The sequence below is a fragment of the Phascolarctos cinereus genome, unplaced genomic scaffold, assembly GCF_003287225.1.
Source record: "Phascolarctos cinereus isolate Bilbo 61053 unplaced genomic scaffold, phaCin_HiC Scaffold_3;HRSCAF=262, whole genome shotgun sequence".
In the NCBI taxonomy this organism is placed as follows: domain Eukaryota; kingdom Metazoa; phylum Chordata; class Mammalia; order Diprotodontia; family Phascolarctidae; genus Phascolarctos; species Phascolarctos cinereus.
The window spans coordinates 70,124,688-70,144,405 of record NW_027555736.1 but is presented as its reverse complement, the minus strand read 5'-3'; the positions used below and the strand labels follow the sequence as shown (position 1 = coordinate 70,144,405).

Below are 19,718 nucleotides of genomic sequence, written 5' to 3'. Positions count from 1 at the left end.
ATATCTGGGTCAGAGGATCTAGCATATTAATTTTAAAAATTTCCATCCTTGACTAGTCTGGCTAGAGACTTTGCAAGCTCCTTGGGAACAATGTAACATGTACTCAGGAGCAATCCTTGATCAGACAAGTCACTTGCTGCTGAGACAGAGGGATATGGGACTTTCTGTCTCTCTTTTTGCTGGCTCATTCCAAAATCAGAGATGTAGTTATTTTACATGTTCCAGTTAAGTCAGCAGGCTGAAATCATATTTGAAAGAGAAAATATCTGATTAGAAACTTAGTTCCTTTAACTGGTCCTGGAGATTGAGTTTGCCTGCTCTTCAATTTGCAAGTTTTGCTCTCATCTTAGAAGCAAAATCAATAAAAAACTGACTTGATGGGTAAGATTCTAGTGTAGAAAAATATATAGATAATTTCTTTTGTAGTCTTTTTTTTGACTAATAAGGAAATATGGAATAAACTGATGCATGAGGATGTGTGTGGCTATACACTCCCCAACCTCAGCACATGGACTTATGGTGCGATGGTGATGGGAGGTCTTAGATTCTGTGTAGAGGGTCTTTTCATGGTGAAGGGTAGGAGAGTAGCAGAAACGGGAAGACTCTGTGTTCTGTGGCCTATCACTCTTCATGACAAAGAAGCTTCCCTTTCTACCATCAGAGAAGAAATGGGTGACACCCATGCAGGGACAGAGCTAAGAGATTATCAGTAATCAAGTATCCTTAGATCTGAGCACCATAAGAAAGTGGATCTTGAGCTGGAAGTGATCTCAGAGAGCAGATATCTCTGGGGGTTCTTAACCAGGAGTTTGTAAACTTTAAAAAAATGTTTTAATAACTTTATTTCAACATAATTGATTTCCTTTGTAATACTATGTATTTTATTTTATGCATTTAAGACCATTCTTCTGAGAGGAGGTTTGTATACCCCACCACACTGCCAAAAGGATCTATGATACAAAAACAGTTAGGAACCTCTGATCTGACTCAGCTTCCTCTTTTTTACAGACAAGGAAATGCAAGTTTCTAATAGAGAAGAAGGGATTGATACAGTGGCTTCTAGTAGTGGATAATATCCATTATATGAGAATTTTTTGACATGATTTTATGTCCTTATCTAAGTTAGAGTCATTCTGAATTATTCTAATTTCTCTTTTATTAATGGGGAAAATTGAGCCCCAAGTATGGTAAGTCAAGGTTTGTCCAAGGTCATAGTTGTAGGCTAAGACAAGAGTAGTCCATTCTGAAATTTTCTTGCTTTATTCAAGGCTTAAGAAAAGATGAACCATACCTGATCAAAGCCTTTTGGTCACAAAAAAAAATATTTGGATACTGATTCTTCAGGCATTTGCTTGCTACTTTGTAATGCAAAAGTTTTGGGAATGTGCAGATGAAAGGCACTGAGGTAATGATTTCAGATCTCTGGACTATAGATGTGTCAGGTCCACAATCTTATATTCACGATTATGTCCCATTCCTTAAATAGATGTTTTACAGACAAAGAAACTTTGGGACTCAGGGTTCAAAATCCAGCCTCAGACTCTTACTAGCTATATGACTGAATCCAAATTTTACTTAACCTTATTTGCTTCAGTTCCTCATCTGTAAAGTAACCTTGAAAAGGAAATGGCAAACCACTCCATCACCTTTCCAAGAAAACCCCAAATGGGGTCCTGAATAGTTGGGCAAGACTGAAAAATCACTAAATAACAACAATACCCTAACAATTGCTGTGGGATGCACCACTCTAGGACTTTGCACAGACACACTTCTCCTGCAGATGGCATCAGTCTTGGGCATGGACAGGTTGTTTCAGGTTCTGTCTGTTAGCAAACACATTGTGAGGACTCCAGGCTCATCAGCCTGTGCTTTTAGGTTAAGGTGGGCTGATTATATTTGCTTGTTGACTCGTCTTTATCCATCTGGAGTTGAGGCAGGGAAATGAAAGATTTTGACATCAAAGCAGTAGGAAAATTAAGAGAAAAATGGCATATTGAAGCCTCTTTTCAGCAAAGGACTCCAAAACAGGAATGATAAAGAGCAGGAAGGGGAGGACAGTGAAAGGCATTTCCTAACTCAGTTTTCTGGAGTGTCAGAAAGGAAGTGTGGTGAATCAGTGGAGGGCCGTGGTTTCCTCTGTTAGCGAGGAGCAGACCTGTTTTATGTGTGTGGCTTTGCTACAGTGCTAAGATAAGGAACCTCCCACAGTTGTTCAATTAACTCAGCCTCAGAGAGATGACAGCCCTAAGAAGGAATTGACAAATAGTAGCTGAACGCCTGGGAATTCTTCAGCATATTTTTTGATTTGTTCCAGATACCCAATGCCCTCTAAACACAGCTTCTGAGAGCAAGGGGCTGAAGACTGTTTTGCCAGGAAAATAATGTCAAAGGACTCCTAATACCACATTCTGGTTCTAACTTCACAAATAGTTTCCCAGCTCCCCTTGGTTGTGGACAGGCCCTCTAGTGCTTTTAGCTAATTTCCATTAACAATAATAATAATATATTGTTCATATATACTCATTTATGGACTCACAGCCCATTATCAGTAGAATATGCTTTGAGTAGTTTAACTTAACGATAGAGTTTTTTTTCAGAGATCAGTGTACATTATGTTTAAGGTCACACATGGCTAATGTCAAGGTCCTGCAACCTTTGACTAGAAACACGTTCTGACAGCTGACCCTAACATATCCTAAGGAGAGAGAATAACTCATAAAATTTTACCAAGGCCACATCTTTTACTGACCTTGTGATATTGACTCATTATATTGAATCTCTTTATTTTTTTATTTTTATTTTTTTTTATTCTTTATTTTTTTTTTCTGCTCAATGTATCAGACAACTTGGCAGTACCACCAGGCACACAAGGCAGGGGAAATGCAGCCTCATATACAAAGATAAGGAGGATTAAGGAAAATTGATATCCTTCAATTATTCTGCTTCTCCATCCTAAAGTCCCACATGGCAACCACTCTTCCCCTTCATTAGACAGTCTTACTCTACATAGACAGTATACTTTTGACCATGGTCACAAACAATGTCAGTGTTTGCTACTCTGCATTTCCTTGATTTGATGTGGAAGCCTAAGCATGGGAGGGAAACTGATGCCCTTCTGAGAACTGTTGTTTATAACTGCTGCCTGCTCACCCCCATATGCCAGCAGAGAGCTGAGAGGAGGGCTGGGAGCTGAAGGTAGGATTATGAGACCACCAGGATGACCGGCCTGCACAGGTTAACAACTGTCGGACTTTGATTTCATCATAGGATCATAGACTTCAATAAGGAAAGGTCTTTAGAGATCACAGATTCTAACTTCCTCATTGAATGACTGGCCTGAATTCACCCAGGTAATAAGCAGCCTAGCCTGGCTTTGAACCCAGGCCTGACTCTGAATCCAGGCCTGACTCTGAATCCAGCACTCTACTACACTAGGCTCTGCCTCTCTGTTCACCATATTAACTAGCACTTTTCTCCTCTAAAAATTATGCTTGCTTGTATTCTAATGAGAAAAAGTCTAAATCAATGGGTAATTTTGACATTGTTGGAAAGATTTAAATTAAATTAGTTGGTGATTGAGGTAAAATGGGGTTACTTCAATGCTAATGAGTTAACTACACAATGGTAGGTAAAAGGCAACCTGAACTAAGGTAAAATGTACAACGTACAATGCAGAATCATGTTATAAAACTTGGACTGATTACCAATTGGTTCCTGTTGATCACCAAAAGGAACTGTTGGTGGCAGTGATGGGGAATTTTTAAAAAAGGGCAAGGGCAGGAGGGTTTACAACTCTATTGCTTTCAACTGGAGTTGGAAGTGTGTCTGCCATGACGCTTCCTTGAATGGGTTCTTAATATGGAGCATCATTACTTGAAAAACTGTACTCTTTTCTCTGTGTTGCTCTCCTGACCCTCTGCATGGAACCCTTCTTCCTCCATTCTTCCCTCTACCCAACATCCATCCAGACGCATGATTCGGTTTTGGAGTAATTACTTCTGAACTTAAGGTCCTCTTGTAGCCTGCTCCCTGGATCTGATATCTCACGGATTTCTGGAATTGGTTTTTGGACTGCCTGATGGGTTGTGTGTTAGGTCCCTAGAATAGAGCATTGTGCTTGGACAATGCCAGCTCAGCCCCTATGGGGTTGTTGAATCTTTCTCATCTGTTAATCTCTGGATAATATTTAGCATAACCTGGCCTCCTTCTCACCTTTGTAGGGACTTTGGGCCTGAGGGACAGGGGAATTCATTCAATTACCATTTATTAAGCTTCTATTATGTTCCAAAGCATTATGAGGACACTGGGGGACATACAAATATTAAATAGGACATGCTTCCTGCCTTCAAGATACTTACAATCTAGTCAATTTGGCTTCTTGAATCATGCTCACTTCACACCAGATTTTTGTGGGTTTTGCCTTAAAGTTAAGCAATAAAGTATACTTACAGATGAGCAAAATTTGGTAAGTTTGCCTGTATGCATCACATAGCTCTACTGCTGACGTCTTGGGTTAACCAGTTACCAAAAGTGAGGAGGGTGGCCATGGGATAGTGAAGAGAGCACTGGAATTAAAGTCACAAAGATCTCCCTATCCTGCCTCTGTCAGTGACTAGCTGTCTGACCTTGGACAAATTACTTAACCTCTCTGTGCCTCAACTTTCTCTCCATAAAATAGAAATAATACCTGTTGTAACTATCCCACAAGGTTATTGTGAGATGAAATGAAGTAATGTATGTAAAATACTTTGCAAACTTTAAAGTGAAATATAAATTCTAATTATTATTATCCATCTGTGAATGTCTAAGAGTTAGATTTAGCCAACAGATCTCAAGGGTCAAGGCTTCACCTCTAAGTTTTTGTGGGACTGAAATTAAATTTCCTCTTCCTGTCTTTAGAACAGAACTTCTCAGATATAGGTTTCATTAACCTAGCCCCACCACCACTCACTCTTTTTCTTTTTTTCTTTTCCTTTCTTCCTTCCTTTCTTTCTTTCTTTCTTTCTTTCTTTCTTTCTTTCTTTCTTTCTTTCTTTCTTTCTTTGTCTCTCTCTCTCTTTGTCTCTCTCTCTCTCTCTCTCTCTCTCTCTCTCTCTCTCTCTCTCTCTTCTTCCTTCCTTCCTTTCTTCCTCCACTCTTTATGTAACTCACATCCTCCTTCCTTGAAGTCTTTGAATTGAAGATCAGGCTGGGATTCTCAGACATGGGATCCAACATAATGCCACTTGATTGTAGCACCCAGACCTAATGGTTCATCTCTTCTTCCATAATGGAACTCAGTCTATGAATCAGATCTCTAACAACTGAGGATATGAATTCATTCTCCAAGAGAGTCATTCCCTTCCTTAGGTTTTCTTTAATTGATGAGTAATTGTGGGATTAACTTTCAATAAAAAACATATAATAATGCTAGACCCAGAAACACATAAGTCATTATGAAGATAATCAGTGCTGAAAGAAAGCACATTTGGTGCCCCTCAGAAACAGTGCTTAGGACAGGACGCTGTTAAGAACATGATATTCCATTTGAAACTGCAAGAAGAATGGGGATAAACAGCAGATAAGTGTCCCAGTTGGGACTTAAGGCAGAAGTTTGACACTAATGATGCATAAATGACTTGCATAAAATTATATTGAACAAAATCTCAAATGAAAGTGAGCAAACAAGGGAAACTGCATTAGATAAATTTTCAAACTTTTGTGTACATCTTAAGCAAGGCTTGGATTTATATTTTTGCATTACAATTCTTTAATGGTTCTGAGCTCTCACTGTTAATAGTGAAGTCCTCCAGATCCTCCTGTTTTCAGATGACGTTGTTCCAAGTACACAATACTATGAGATCCATATAAAAGAGAGATGTCCAGCAGCCTACATAGAAAAAAAAACAAATGGATTAAAAATGGGTCACCCATTGAGTTAATACATATGTACATGTATATTAAATTTTTGTAATTGAAAATATAAGAGAAATCATAAAGCAAAAGAAAAAATCTAGAGATAGAGAGCTCTATCTCTAGAGCTCATCTAGTCCCAATCTCTCATTTTTTTATGGTGGAGGAAAATGATGTTCCAAAGGAAGAAGTAACTTATCCACATCCAGCTAGTTAGTAGAAGAGCTAAGGTCCCAGAACCACAGACCATTGGAACTGGAAGGAATTAAAAAATCATTGAATCCCAAATTTTGTGGATAAGAGTTCTGAGAGACAAATGAGTAGTGAAATATGTATTCTGTAGGATTTTTTTCCATCTTAAGACTCTAGCTGAAATTATTACCTACCAGTCAGGGTCAGTCCCTCATAAGGTGGGACAGGGGCAAGGTTGAGGAGGGAGAAACAATCAGATATTTGCTAGGGTCCTACATGAAGGGATCTGAATGACTGATATTTTTTTTTTTAGAATAGGACAATGGTGGCCTGCTTTCTCTGGAAATTCTACCTATTGTCCTAACATTGTGGGATTATGCTTGGCCTTCTTTGAAGTTGTCACCTAACCCTTCTGTTTCCTAACCTTTTGATAGACTTTTATGGGATTTTTTTCTTCTGCTGCTGCCAGAGATCCAGAAGGAAGGCAGTGAAGCAGTTCAGTTGCTCATTAGCACATCTTTTAAGCAAAGTTTTACATAAGCACTGCAATGTAAGTCTGGGCCTCTTAGCATTATTTAGTTGTCTGGTCAGCCTGCATCTTTTCTTTCCTCCTTCCCATTCCTCTTTCCATTAAGATTATTTGTAGCAAGAATGGTACTTTCATTGGTTTGTATTGGTCTATGGTGTCATAGATTCATTAGACTATGAGAAGGGATAGCTAAATACTGGGCAGCTAGGGGGTACCATAGTGCATAGAACTCTGGGCCTGGAGTCAGGAAGACTCATCTTCATGAGTTCAAATCTGGCCTCAGACACTAACTATGTGTGTGACCTTGGGCAAGTCACTTAACCCTATTTGCCTCAGTTTCCTCACCCCTAAAATGAGCTAGAGAAGGAAATGGCAAACCACTCTAGTATCTTTTTCCAAGAAAACTCCAAATGAGGTTATGAAGACTTAAAAAGACTGAAGTGACCAAACACCAACAAAATTTATATAGCACCTTAATGGTGGTAAAGCATTTTTATCTCATTTGATTCTCACAACAACTCTGTGAAGTAGGTCTTATTTTTATGACCATTTTACAGATGAGGAAACTGAGCTAAGAAAAGTTAAGTGACTTGCCTAAGGTCATACAGCTCTTAAGTGTCTGAGGCAGGATTTAAATTTAAATCTTCCTGACTTCTAGTCCAAAACTATCTGCTATGCCACCTACCTTTGTGAACTTAATAGCAACATATACATGACAAATCCAAGTTTAAGACAAATTGCGGAAAAGTATGAGTAATAGCTTTTACTTTTCCAAGTTCTTCATCTCCGTGATCTGGAATTTGGCTGCACAGAATTGTGATGCCTTAACTTGTTTGTGTAACACATGAAATCAATGAAGTCTAGATCACTGATTTAAATATGACCGGGAGTTTAGGAAGCTGGTAAATTTGCCTTGGAATTAGGCTAGGATAGCTATCTAAACCCAAACCAAGAGGCACAAACTGCTGTGTGGATAGGAATAGAAGTCCATTGATAGAATGTTCGACAGCCTTTTGGATTGAATGGAACTCACTGGAATCTATCAACATCCAAATTGAATGATTCTGTTTTTTAGCTCTTGTCTCCCTACTCACTCTTGTGCCCCCAAGTTTTGATGGATTTCTCCAGAAGCAGGTCTCCAGCAGGTTCAGCAGCTCTTTCATGGAGGGTTTACAGTCAGAGGTGAGTTGCAGAAGATGAGAAGGCATGGGAGAGTTATGACCTGTAGTTAATAGAAAAGAGATTATTTTCTTCCTTCTCACCTTCAGTATTTTATGCTTGACTCTTTACCTTGTATTCTGTGACCCACCTACGCTGGCCTTCTGTTGATTGGAGTCCTTGCTTCAAGGCTCTTATTGGAATGCAGTCAATAGAAGTGGCAAAGATTTAAGGTAGAGCCTTACAATGTTTGTTTCCAGTGTACTAATAGGATGGTCTTTGGGAAAAGACCTAGAGAATGGTTCTTTGGAGAATTGCACAAGTATAGACATTAGAAGGAGGAAAAAATATTACTTCCTTTCAGGTTCATTAGCCACAGGCTGTTGGTTTGAAAAGTATCAACGTTCAAGTCATTCTCTTTCAGAAAGTGATCCCATTTTTAGGGAAATAATGGTTCATTCAATTTTATTATTTGTTGGGGGGTGGGTTTGTGCCTGAGGGCTAAACTTTTCAAAGAGGCAAAGTTTACAAGAAGGAAATATTTTCTTCCCAATCCCAAAGGGTAGGAACAGTGGCACTTGAGCTCACCTCTAATTACAGCCACTATGACAGTTTGTATGTTGTAGCAATAAAAATAACCATCAACCTTACATAATCGTTAAAGTTAAGCAAACAGCCCCTCACTGTATCATAACGTACAGGTAGTTGCTAATAAACTAGGAACAGCATTGGGGCATTCAAGGAACATCTTTCCTATCAAGCACAGTTTCTTAAGCAACTTTAGAGACATATTTTTATTAAGTGCATGCAAGGCAGATGATCTTAAACCTCAAGAAGAATATGCATAATAATTGTGTGCTCCTCTAATGCTCTCCAAAGACCTATTGAGAGTCCATTCTGAAAGACGATAATATATCAAAAAGTTCGGCAAACTTCCTCCTAATGAACACATGCCAATTTGAGACCAAGAATTCTGGCCTCTGAGGACAAAATAACCACTACTCTTAGTCTCTGGGTGTTTTGCTACTTTATTTCAGAGTGATTCAAAATCTAATTAAATTTCTAAACTCTAATGAAATTACGGAAGAAAAAATCATTTAGGATTATATTATACACAATTACTCATGGCTGAAAATTACAGTTACCCTCTTTCACCAGGATTGTGTCTCCTGGGAAATCCTTGTTATTTATCCACCATATAAATAGGACACTACTCCCACTATTTACAGGTTGGAGGTAAGAACTAAATTAATTAAACATATATATCGTGAGCAGCAGCAGCTAGTTGGTGGGGCATTGGGTAGAGAGAAAAGGAACGTAGATGGAGACCCCATTTCTAAGATAGCTCGAGAATGGGAAATGCCTGGGGAAATACAGACAATGGCTTCTTGCCATTGACCATTTTGTTTGAATAGAGCTCTGGTCTTCAGAAGCGTGGGTTCTGAAGGAGGTGGGATTAAGTGGCAAAAGAGCTTTAGTGAGATAAGACTAGAGACAAGGATGAACACTGGTTGGATTTTCCTTCTTGGTTCCATTTGCTTTCCTCCATTTACTTTACAGTTGAGCAACACTGGCTTTCCTGCTTTTCTTCACACATGACCCTCCATCTTGTGATTCTATGTCTTTTCACTGGTTATCCATCATGCCAGGAATGCACTCCCTCCTCGTCTCCACTTTCTGGCTTTCCCTCCTTTAAATCTCAGCTCAAATCGTGCTTTGTACAAGAAGCCTTTCCTGAACTCCATTAGGACTAGTGTTTCCTTTTGAGATTGCCTCCATTTTACCCCTTACATATCATGTATACACATGGCATTGTTATTTGCATACTGTCTCCTCTCATCAGTAACACAGTTCCTTTGCATGTGCTATGTTTGTATGGCACGTAGCAGTCAGTGAAGTCTGGATCACTGATTTAAATATGACCAGAAGTCTAGAGAGCTGGTAAATTTGCCTTGGAGTTAGGCTAGAATAACTATCTAAACCCAAACCAAGAGGTACAAACTGCTGTGTGGATAATTGATAGAATATTCAATAGACTTTTGGATTGAATAGAATTCATTGGAACCTATTGACATCCAAATTGAATGATTGTGGTTTTTTTAGCTCATCTCTCTACTCACCTGTGTACCCCTAAATTTTGATGGGTTTCTCCAGAAGCAGGTCTCCAGCAGGCTCAGTGGCTCTTCATGGAAGGTTTACAGTCAGAGGTGAGTTGCTATGAATAATTTTAATGGAAACGGGGGCGGGAAAGAGGAAAGAAAAGGTGTCAGCTGACCAGACAGCTAAATAATGCTAAGGGGCCCAGACTTACAAGATAGTGCCCAAGTAAACATTCTTTAAAGATCTACTAGTACACAACCAAAGTGCTTCACCACCTTCCTATTATTCTTCTTGGTTGCCATGAAAGTCCACCAAAAGGTTAAGAATCAGAAGGGTTAGATGATGGCTTCAAAGAAGGCCAAGCACAATCCCATGGTGTTAGGCCAATAGGCAGAATTTCCAGAGAAAGCAGGCTGCCATTGTCCTAGCCCTATTCTCAAGGTTAGGGACCGTGTTACTGACTTTCTTTGTATGCCAAGACGTTAGGGTAGTGGCTGGCGATTTGTCCTGAAATACATCCCTTGCTTAATGGTGCCATTATACTTCTTATACCTGAGGAATGGACAAGTCATCTGAGGTTTGGGTTGGGATTGCTGATCTAAAGGAGACGAGTCTTTCAAGTTTGTCCCCTTGGGCAAGGAATTTCATCAAAATGGTATCTCATTATTACTGTCATTATTAACCTGAATTTCCAGGTTTTGAGTTTTCTACAACACTGATAGAAGGGACAGGGCTGCTCTCTAGGTATTTGCCTCATAGGGAGACAAAAAGCACTACTAACAAGGTCAAATCATCTTCCAGCATCTCCCATTTGATTCCTGTTTCTCCCTTGGTCACAGCAGCCATGACCCAATGGGATGGGGAGAATGTTCTGTTAATGTACGTTGTTGAGTTAGGGATTTTTTTAAAAGTCTGCATCTAAAGATTACATCAGAGAATCACAGACTCTGACAGGCCCCATCAAGCTAGAAAAGCTTTGAGTCCCGTCCCATTGATGGGCTGATCTATGACTATATCTGTCATTCAAGAGCCATCCTTGATGCTGCATGACCTGGTACAGAGCATTTTAGACTCGGAGCCATGAAAGCTTGGGCTTAAATCCTGGCTCAGACCTTTACCAGCTGTGTGACTTTTGACAGCTGTTTCATTTCTATGTGTCTCAGTCTCCTTATCAGTAAAAGGGGATAATAATAGCACCTGGCTTATAAGCTTGTTTTGAAGATCAAATGATATGATGTCAGAGAAGAATCCTATACACCTTAGCTATTATTAGATAATGTTAGAGAAGTCCATTACCAAATTAGAGGGTGTCCCAAAGACTTTTGGGATGCCCTGTATTTTTCAAGAGATAATGTTATTTTCTCAACCATAGCAACCCATGAAGGCTATGCCGTCATACAGGGTTGTGATCTGTATTGATGGGGGAATAATACTGATGAAATCACAGATTATTAAGGATTAAAGGATATCTGGAGCTCAGGGAACATTGCTCCTTTGGAACAAATCTGGCATGGACCAATGAAGCATAGTCTCTTGAGATAGAGAAGTGTACCACCATCCTCCTGGTCATCCAGGCTCATAATCTCAGTGTCATCACTCTCAATCACACCACATACCCGGTCTGTGGTCAAATCTTTCCTTTTCACCACTTGTACACCTGCCATCTTAGGTTAGCCCAAATAGCCTTCTGGTTAGAGTTCCTGCCTAAAGTCGCTGTCCGTTCTGATCTATCCTCCACTCAGCTACCAAAGTGATCTTCCCAAAGTGTAGATCTCACTGTATTACCCTCACAGAAACAAATACAATTAACTCCAGTGGCTACCCACTGTCTCCAGGTTCACATATGAAGTCATCTGTTTGGAATTTAAATTTTTTTTCACAACATGGCTCCTTCCTGTTCTTGCTATCTTCTTGTACTCTGTGATCCAGCTACACTGGCCTACTTTCTACTCCTCAGCCATAACTCTCCCTCTTCCATTTCCATGCCTTCATACTAGGTATTCTCTATGCCTGGCATTCTCTCTAAGTTTCTTGGCTTGGGTTTCATGACTCAACTCAAATGTCAATGTCTTTAGGAGGCTTTTCCCAGCTCCCTTAGCTGCCAGTGCTTTGCCCTCTCAGATTAAATTCCATCTAGTCTGTATATATCTTATGTGTATCTAGATACCTTCTTGTTTGTCTCTTGCATTTGGATGTGAGTTCCTGGAGGGCAGGGGCTATTTTTTTCATGTATTTTAAGCATTTATCACCATGCCTGGCACATATTAAGTTCTTAATAAATGCTTATTGATTGACTGACTGACTCGGGAACCTGTGAGTGTGAGCAGGAAGGAATGACCAGTAAGTAGCCTTCGGCCCTAATATGTGTCTCTCAGCTCATTTGAGTATCAATGAAAATCAAGCTAAATTTGGGTTTCATTGGGGTTTTAAGACATCAAAATAGGTCACTAACCAAGTCTAGGAGAAGAGTCCAAACTAGTTGTTGAATAACAATAGTAAGCTAAAAAAAAAAATGAAAAATGAAGGTATAGCCCTTGTGGTCCGAGGCAACAGAATCTGATGCCAGTTCAGGACAACAGAGACAAGAGGCAATTTTACTAGCAAAGGCAGAACCAGTGATTACAGTCTGCTTAGGATATTTGCTTTTGGCAGTCCAGCCAGGATTAGAGGGTTGGCTAGGGTTTGAGAAAAACACAAAAGCTTTCAGGGGTTAGACGTAGGTAAGAGTTACAAGGTGCCTGATAGCCAAGGCAGATGCCTTCAGAGGCTACATGAGGAAGTCTTTCCTGTGAAGGAAACTGAGAGGAATGATCTTTTTTTCTGCCTAAAGTCCATAATCAAAAGCAAAATGGGCAATTATTATCTTGGGCAAAAGACCTCATGCTTAGGAAAATGGCCTGACCAGAAGAGGTAGAGAGGTAAAAAAGACATACTTGTGGAAATTCTGGGAACCTATACTAAGAAGTGAGGTTTGGGAAAACAGATTATGGAGGCTGAGACACTGGACATCTCTATAAACTGAATGTACTAGCTAGAGGTTTGGGCTTCAGCTAATACTATTTCAGTCATTTTATGTGAAGAGAAAGGGAAGGTAACATGTATTTATTAAGCATCTACTATGTCAGACCCTGTGCCAAATAATACGCAAATATTATCTTCTTGGTTATGGAGAGATGTGGGTGAAAAAAATATCTAGGGTCCCAGTGGCTTACAAGGTCCTTACGGCTTGCCAATATGACATGAAAATCAAAGAGATGTTGAGATCTCAGGCTATCTCAACACCATTATAGTATATAGAATGAAGGAAGTGATAATATTTTTAGACGATGTCCTGATCCAATTACATTTGCAGTTTGCACTATTTTTAAATTTTTTTTATAATATTTTTTCCCTGAGGAACACTTTTTAAAAAATTATTAATTTATTTCGATTTATCAGCAATCACTTCTATATTCTTTTGATTTGAAAATTTTTCTCCCCCTTCCCCCCGCCCAAGACAGTGCACAAACTGATATACGCTTTACATTTACATTCCTATTAAACATATTTTCACATTAGTGAAGTTGCAAGTAAAAATTAAAACCAATAGAAGGAACCATCAGAAAGATGAAACAAAACTCAACAGAAGGTAAAAATAAGTGATAGCGATTCAGCTTCCATAGTTCTTTCTTTGGATGTGGACAGCATTTTCCATCATGAGGCCTCTGGAGATGTCTTAGATCCTTGTAATGCTGAGAAGGGTTCAGTTTAACAATATTAGTCATCGCATAACATGGCTGTTATTGTGTACAAAGTCCTCTTGGTTCTGCTCACTTCACTCAGCATCAGACCATATAAGTCTTTCCACGTTTTTCTGAAGTCAGCCTGTTCATCATTTCTTATAGCACAATAGTATTCCATTACATTCATACACCACAACTTATTCAGCCATTCCCCCAGTTGATGGGCATCCTCTCAATTTCCAATTCTTTGCCACCACAAAAAGAGCTGCTACGAATATTTTTGCACATGTGGGTCCTTTTCCCATTTGTATGATCTCTTTGGGATATAGCCCTAGAAGTGCTATTGCTGGATCAAAGGGTATGCACATTTTTGTAGCTCTTTGGGCATAGTTCCAAATTGTTCTCCAAAATGGTTGGATTATTTCACAACTCCACCAACAATGTATTAGTGTTCCAATTTTCCCACATCTTCTCCAACATTTATCATTTTCCTGTTTTGTCATGTTGGCCAATCTGATGGGTGTGATATGGTACCTCAGAGTTGTTTTGATTTGCATTTCTCTAATCAATAACAATTTAGAGCATTTTTTCATATGACTGTAGATGGCTTTAATTTCTTCATCTGAGAAATGTCTGTTCATATCCTTTGACCATTTATCAATTGGGGAATGGCTTGTGTTCTTATAAATTTGTCTTAATTCTCTATATATTTTAGAAATGAGGCCTTTATCAGAGAGACTAGTTGTAAAAATTCTTTCCCAATTTTCTACCTTCCTTCCAATCTTAGTTGCATTGGCTTTGTTTGTGCAAAAACTTTTCAATTTAATGTAATAAAAATTGTCTATTTTGCTTTTCATAATGTTCTCTGTCTCCTGTTTGGTCATGAATTCTTCTGTTCTCCATATATCTGATAGGTAAACTATTCCTTGTTCTCCCAGTTTACTTATAGTATCAGCCTTTATATCTAAGTCATGAACCCATTTTGACTTTATTTTGGTATATTGTGTGAGATTTGGATCTATGCTTAGTTTCTGCCATACTCTTTTGCAATTTTCCCAGCAGTTTTTTTCAAAGAGTGCGTTCTTGAGGGGTGGAGCCAAGATGGTGGAGTGAAAGCAGTGACTTGCTTGAGCTCTCCCCCAAACCCCTCCAAATACTCATAAAAAATGGCTCTAAACAAATTCTGAAGCAGCAGAACCCACAAAAAGACAGAGTGAAACAAATTTCCAGCCCAAAACAACCTGGATGATTGATGAGAGAGGTGTATTGCGCTGGGCTGGGAATGCAGCAGTGAGGTGTGGGCGCACAGGCCGCAGCAAACCTGGAGTAGGCCTCAGAGGACTGAATTGAGGGCAGCTGTGGTGGTTTCCAGACTCCTCAATCCACAAATGCCAAAGACAATTTAGAAGGTCAGTGGGAAAAGTCTGTTTCTGCGGTGCTCAGAGAGGAAGGCGGGGTCTCAGCTCCATTCCCTAAGATCGTGGCCCTGGGTGGGGGCAGCTGCTTCCCGAGCTTCTGGCCCACAGACTGAGGAGGAATCCAGTGGCTGATCAGAGAAGGATTGCAGGGATCTATGCCAGTGCTGAGGCAGGAATCTCTAGCTTTGCCTGTGTTTGGATCTGGGTCACTGTTCTGGGCAGTGGTGCTGGGGTGAGGAGGAGCACTGGCGTGGTGGAGCTTGTAGTGGCTGTGGAGAGGAACCCCCCCTCACAATTACAGGACAGAAAGGAGTACTTATGGTCACAGGCCAGGAAAGGAGTAAACATCTCGCCCCTTATCATACCACCTTGGAAGAACTGAAAATTTACAGGTCCCTACAAGTATCTCTGAAAACAGCTATACAAACCCCTGAAGCTTGGGACAGTATATTCTCCACATTGGAAGCAGACTCTTACCTTAACAAAGAGTTTAAAACTCAAGTAATTGGCTGGGATCATGAGCAAGCAGCGCAAAGAGAGTCAGACTATATTATCTTACTTTGGTGACAAGGAAGATCAAAATATACAATGAGAACAAAGAGTGGGTTCTTATTCCAGAAGCTGGGGTCTTTGGGTTTATCAAATAATAGATTACTATAGTCATTGACTACTGTGTCTTGAATATTTAACCTATTCCACTGATCTACCTGCCTATTTCTTAGCCAGTACCAAGCAGTTTTGATGATTGCTTCTTTATAATATAATTTAAGATGTGGAATTGCTGGGCCACCTTCCCTTACATTTCTTTTCGTTAGTTCCTTTGATATTCTGGACCTTTTGTTTTTCCAAATTAATCTTGTTATTATTTTTTCTGACTCTATAAAATAATTTTTTGGTAGTTTGATTGGTATGGCACTGAATAAGTAAATTAGCTTAGGTAGGATTGTCATTTTTATTATATTAGCTCAGCCTACCCATGAGCAACTGATGTTTTTCCAGTTATTTAGATCTGATTTTATTTGTGTGAAAAATGTTTTGTAATTGTGTTCATAGAGTTCCTGGGTTTGTTTCGGGAGGTAGACTCCTAAATATTTTATAATGTCTACAGTAAGTTTAAATGGGATTTCTTTTTCTACCTCTTGCTGTTGGGCTTTGTTGGTAATATATAGAAATGCTGATGATTTATGTGGGTTTATTTTATAGCCTGCAACTTTGCTAAAGTTGTTTATTATTTCAAGTAGTTTTTACTTGATTCTCTAGGATTCTCTAAGTATATCATCATGTCATCTGCAAAGAGTGAGAGCTTTGTTTTTTCTTTGCCTATTCTAATGCCTTCAATTTCTTTTTCTTCTCTTATTGCTAAAGCTAATGCTTGCTGAAGGTTTTAGATATATGCTATTTATTATTTTAAGGAAGACTCAATATATACCTATGCTTTGTAGTGTTTTTAATAGGAATGGGTGCTGTATTTTTCAAAAGCTTTTTCTGCATCTATTGAGATGATCATGTGGTTTCTGTTGGTTTTGTGTTGATATGCTCAATGATGCTGATAGTTTTCCTAATATTGAACCAACCCTGCATTCCTGGTATAAATCCTACCTGGTCATAGTGTATTATTCTTGTGATAAGTTGCTGCAATCTATTTGCTAGTATTTTGTTTAAAATTTTTGCATCTATATTCATTAGAGAAATTGGTCTATAATTTTCTTTCTCTATTTTGACTCTTCCTGGTTTAGGTATCAACACCATATTTGTATCATAAAAAGAATTTGGTAAGACTCCTTCTTCACTATTTTCCCAAATAGTCTATATAGTATTGGAATTAATTGTTCTTTAAATGTTTGATAGAATTTGCATGTAAATCCATCTGGCCCTGGAGATTTTTTCCTAGGGAGTTCATCAATGGCTTGTTCAATTTCTTTTTCTGAGATGGGGTTATTTAAGTATTTTACTTCCTCTTCGTTAATCTGGGCAATTTATATTTTTGTAAATATGTATCCATTTCACTAAGATTGTCAAATTTGTTGGCATATAGTTGGGCAAAATAATTCCTAATTATTGTTTTAATTTCCTCTTCCTTGGTGGTAGCTTCACCCTTTTCATTCTTGATACTAGTAATTTGGTTTTCTTCTTTCTTTTTTTTAATTAAATTAACCAAAGGTTTATCTATTTTATTGGTTTTTTCATAAAACTCTTAGTTTTATTTATTAGTTCAATAGTTTTCTTAATTTCAATTTTATTAATTTTTCCTTTGGTTTTCAATATTTCTAATTTAATGTTTAGTTGAGGATTTTTAAGTTGTTCTTTTTCTAGTTTTTTTAGTTGTATGCCCAATTCATTAATCTCCTCTTTTTCTATTTTATTTATGTAAGCATTTAGAGATATAAAACTTCCCCTAAGAACTGCTTTTGCTGCATCCCATAAGTTTTGGTATGTTGTCTCATTATTGTCATTCTCTTGAATGAAATTATTGATTGTTTCTATGATTTGTTGTTTGACCCAATCATTTTTTAGGATTAGATTATTTAGTTTCCAATTATTTTTTAGTCTATCTTTCCATGGCCCTTTATTACATATAATTTTTATTGCATCATGATCTGAAAAGGATGCATTTAATATTTCTGCCTTTCTGCATTGGATTGTGAGGTTTTTATGCCCTAGTACATGGTCAATTTTTGTGTATGTGCCATGTACTGCCGAGAAAAAAGTATATTCCTTTCTATCCCCATTCAGTTTTCTCCAGAGGTCTATCATACCTAACTTTTCTAATGTTCTATTCACCTCCTTAACTTCTTTCTTGTTTATTTTGTGGTTAGATTTATCTAGTGCGAGAGGGGGAGGTTCAGGTCCCCCACATATAGTTTTTGCTGTCTATTTCTTTGTAACTCCCTGAACTTCTCCTGTAAGAATTGGATGCTATACCATTTGGTGCATATATATGTTTAGTAATGATATTACTTCATTGTCTATGGTGCCTTTTAGCAGGATGTAGTTTCCTTCCTTATCTCTTTTGATTAGATCTATTTTTGCTTTTGCTTTGTCTGAGATCAGGATTGCTACCCCTGCTTTTTTTACTTCAGCTGAAGCATAATATATTCTGCTCCAGCCTTTTACCTTTACCCTGTATATGTCACTCTTTTTCAAATGTGTTTCCTGTAAACAACATATTGTAGGATTATGGTTTTTAATCCATTCTGCAATCCATTTCTGTTTTGGGAGAGTTCATCCCATTCACATTCACAGTTATGATTACTATCTGTGTCTTTTTCTCCATCCTTTTCCCCTATTTATGCTTTTTTTCTCCTTTTTCCTTTCCCCCTTCACTAGTGTTTTGCTTTTGACCACCGCCTCCTTCAGTCCCTCCCCTTTTATTATCCCTTTCCCTTTTCTTCCCTTTACTCTTACTGCTTCTTCCCTCCCTTCTTTCCCCCTCCCTTTTCTTTCCCCTTTTCCCTCCTACTGCCTATAGGGCAAGTTAGATTTCTATACCTAACTGATTATGTTATGCCCTTCTTGAGCCAAATCTGATGAGAGTAAGGTTCAAACAATGCTCCCCCTCCCTTCTTTCCCTCTGCTGTAATAGGATTTTGTGTCTTTTCCTGTAATGTAATTTACCCTTGTCTGCCTCCTCCTTTCTCAGTACATTTTCTAAGATCAGATTGATCCACTTATTTGGATCCATTTAACCCACTTGATTAGATTTTTTTTTATCATTACATCAAAGTCAACTAATATCCACCCTCTTTATGTATACTCCTTTAACATGGTGTAATAACAATACAGTTCTCAAGGTTGCAAGTGTCATATTCCCTTGTAGGGGTTTAAACAGCCCCCCCTTATTAACAACATATTGTATCTTTCTGTCCCATTTACCTTTTTATGTCCTTCTTGAGTCCTGTACTTGAAGATCAAATTTTTTTGAGCTCTGGTCTTTTTATCAGGAAAGTTTGGAAGTCTCCTATTTTGTTGAATATCCATCTCCTCCCTTGAAAAATGATGCTCATTTTTGCTGGGTAATTTGATCCTTGGCTGCATTCCAAGCTCCTTTGCCTTATGGAATATCATGTTCCATGCCCTGCGGTCTTTTAATGTAGAAGCTGCAAGGTCCTGTGTAATCCTGACTGTGGTTCCATGATATTTAAATTGTTTCTTTCTGGCTGCTTGCAGCACCTTCTCTTTCATCTGGTAATTTTGGAATTTTGCTATTATATTCCTTGGCGTTGTCAATTTGGGATCTCTTCCAGGTGGTGATCGTGGATTCTTTCTATGGTTATTTTCCCTTCTGGTTCTAGGACTTCAGGGCAGTTTTTTTATGATTTCCTGAAAGATACTGTCCAGGCTCTTTTTTTCATCATGATTTTCAGGTAGTCCAATAATTTTTAAATTGTCTCTCCTGATCGATTTTCCAGGTCAGTTGTTTTACCATGAGGTATTTTACGTTTTCATCTATTTTTTCATTTTTTTGTTTCTGTTTGACTGATTCTTGCTCTCTCATAGAGACATTAGTTTCCATTTGTCCAATTCTAGTTTTTAACAGATTGTTTTCTTCTGTTAGTTTTTGTACTTCCTTCTTCAATTGGCCAATTGTGTTTTTTAGGGACTTGTTTTCTTCAGTGTATTTTTTTTCCAATTGGCCAATTGTATTTTTGAAGGACTCTTCTACCTCTCTCATTTGACTATTAAAATCCTTCTTGAGCTCTTCTAAGA

General features: G+C 38.4%; 1 protein-coding gene across 1 annotated transcript in view; it reads left to right on the top strand.

Moving 5' to 3' along the window:
- TMEM273 (transmembrane protein 273) overlaps window positions 1-19,718 on the top strand; it is a 191,248-nt gene that overhangs the window by 105,043 nt on the left and 66,487 nt on the right. The gene's annotated exons all lie outside the window — the stretch shown is intronic.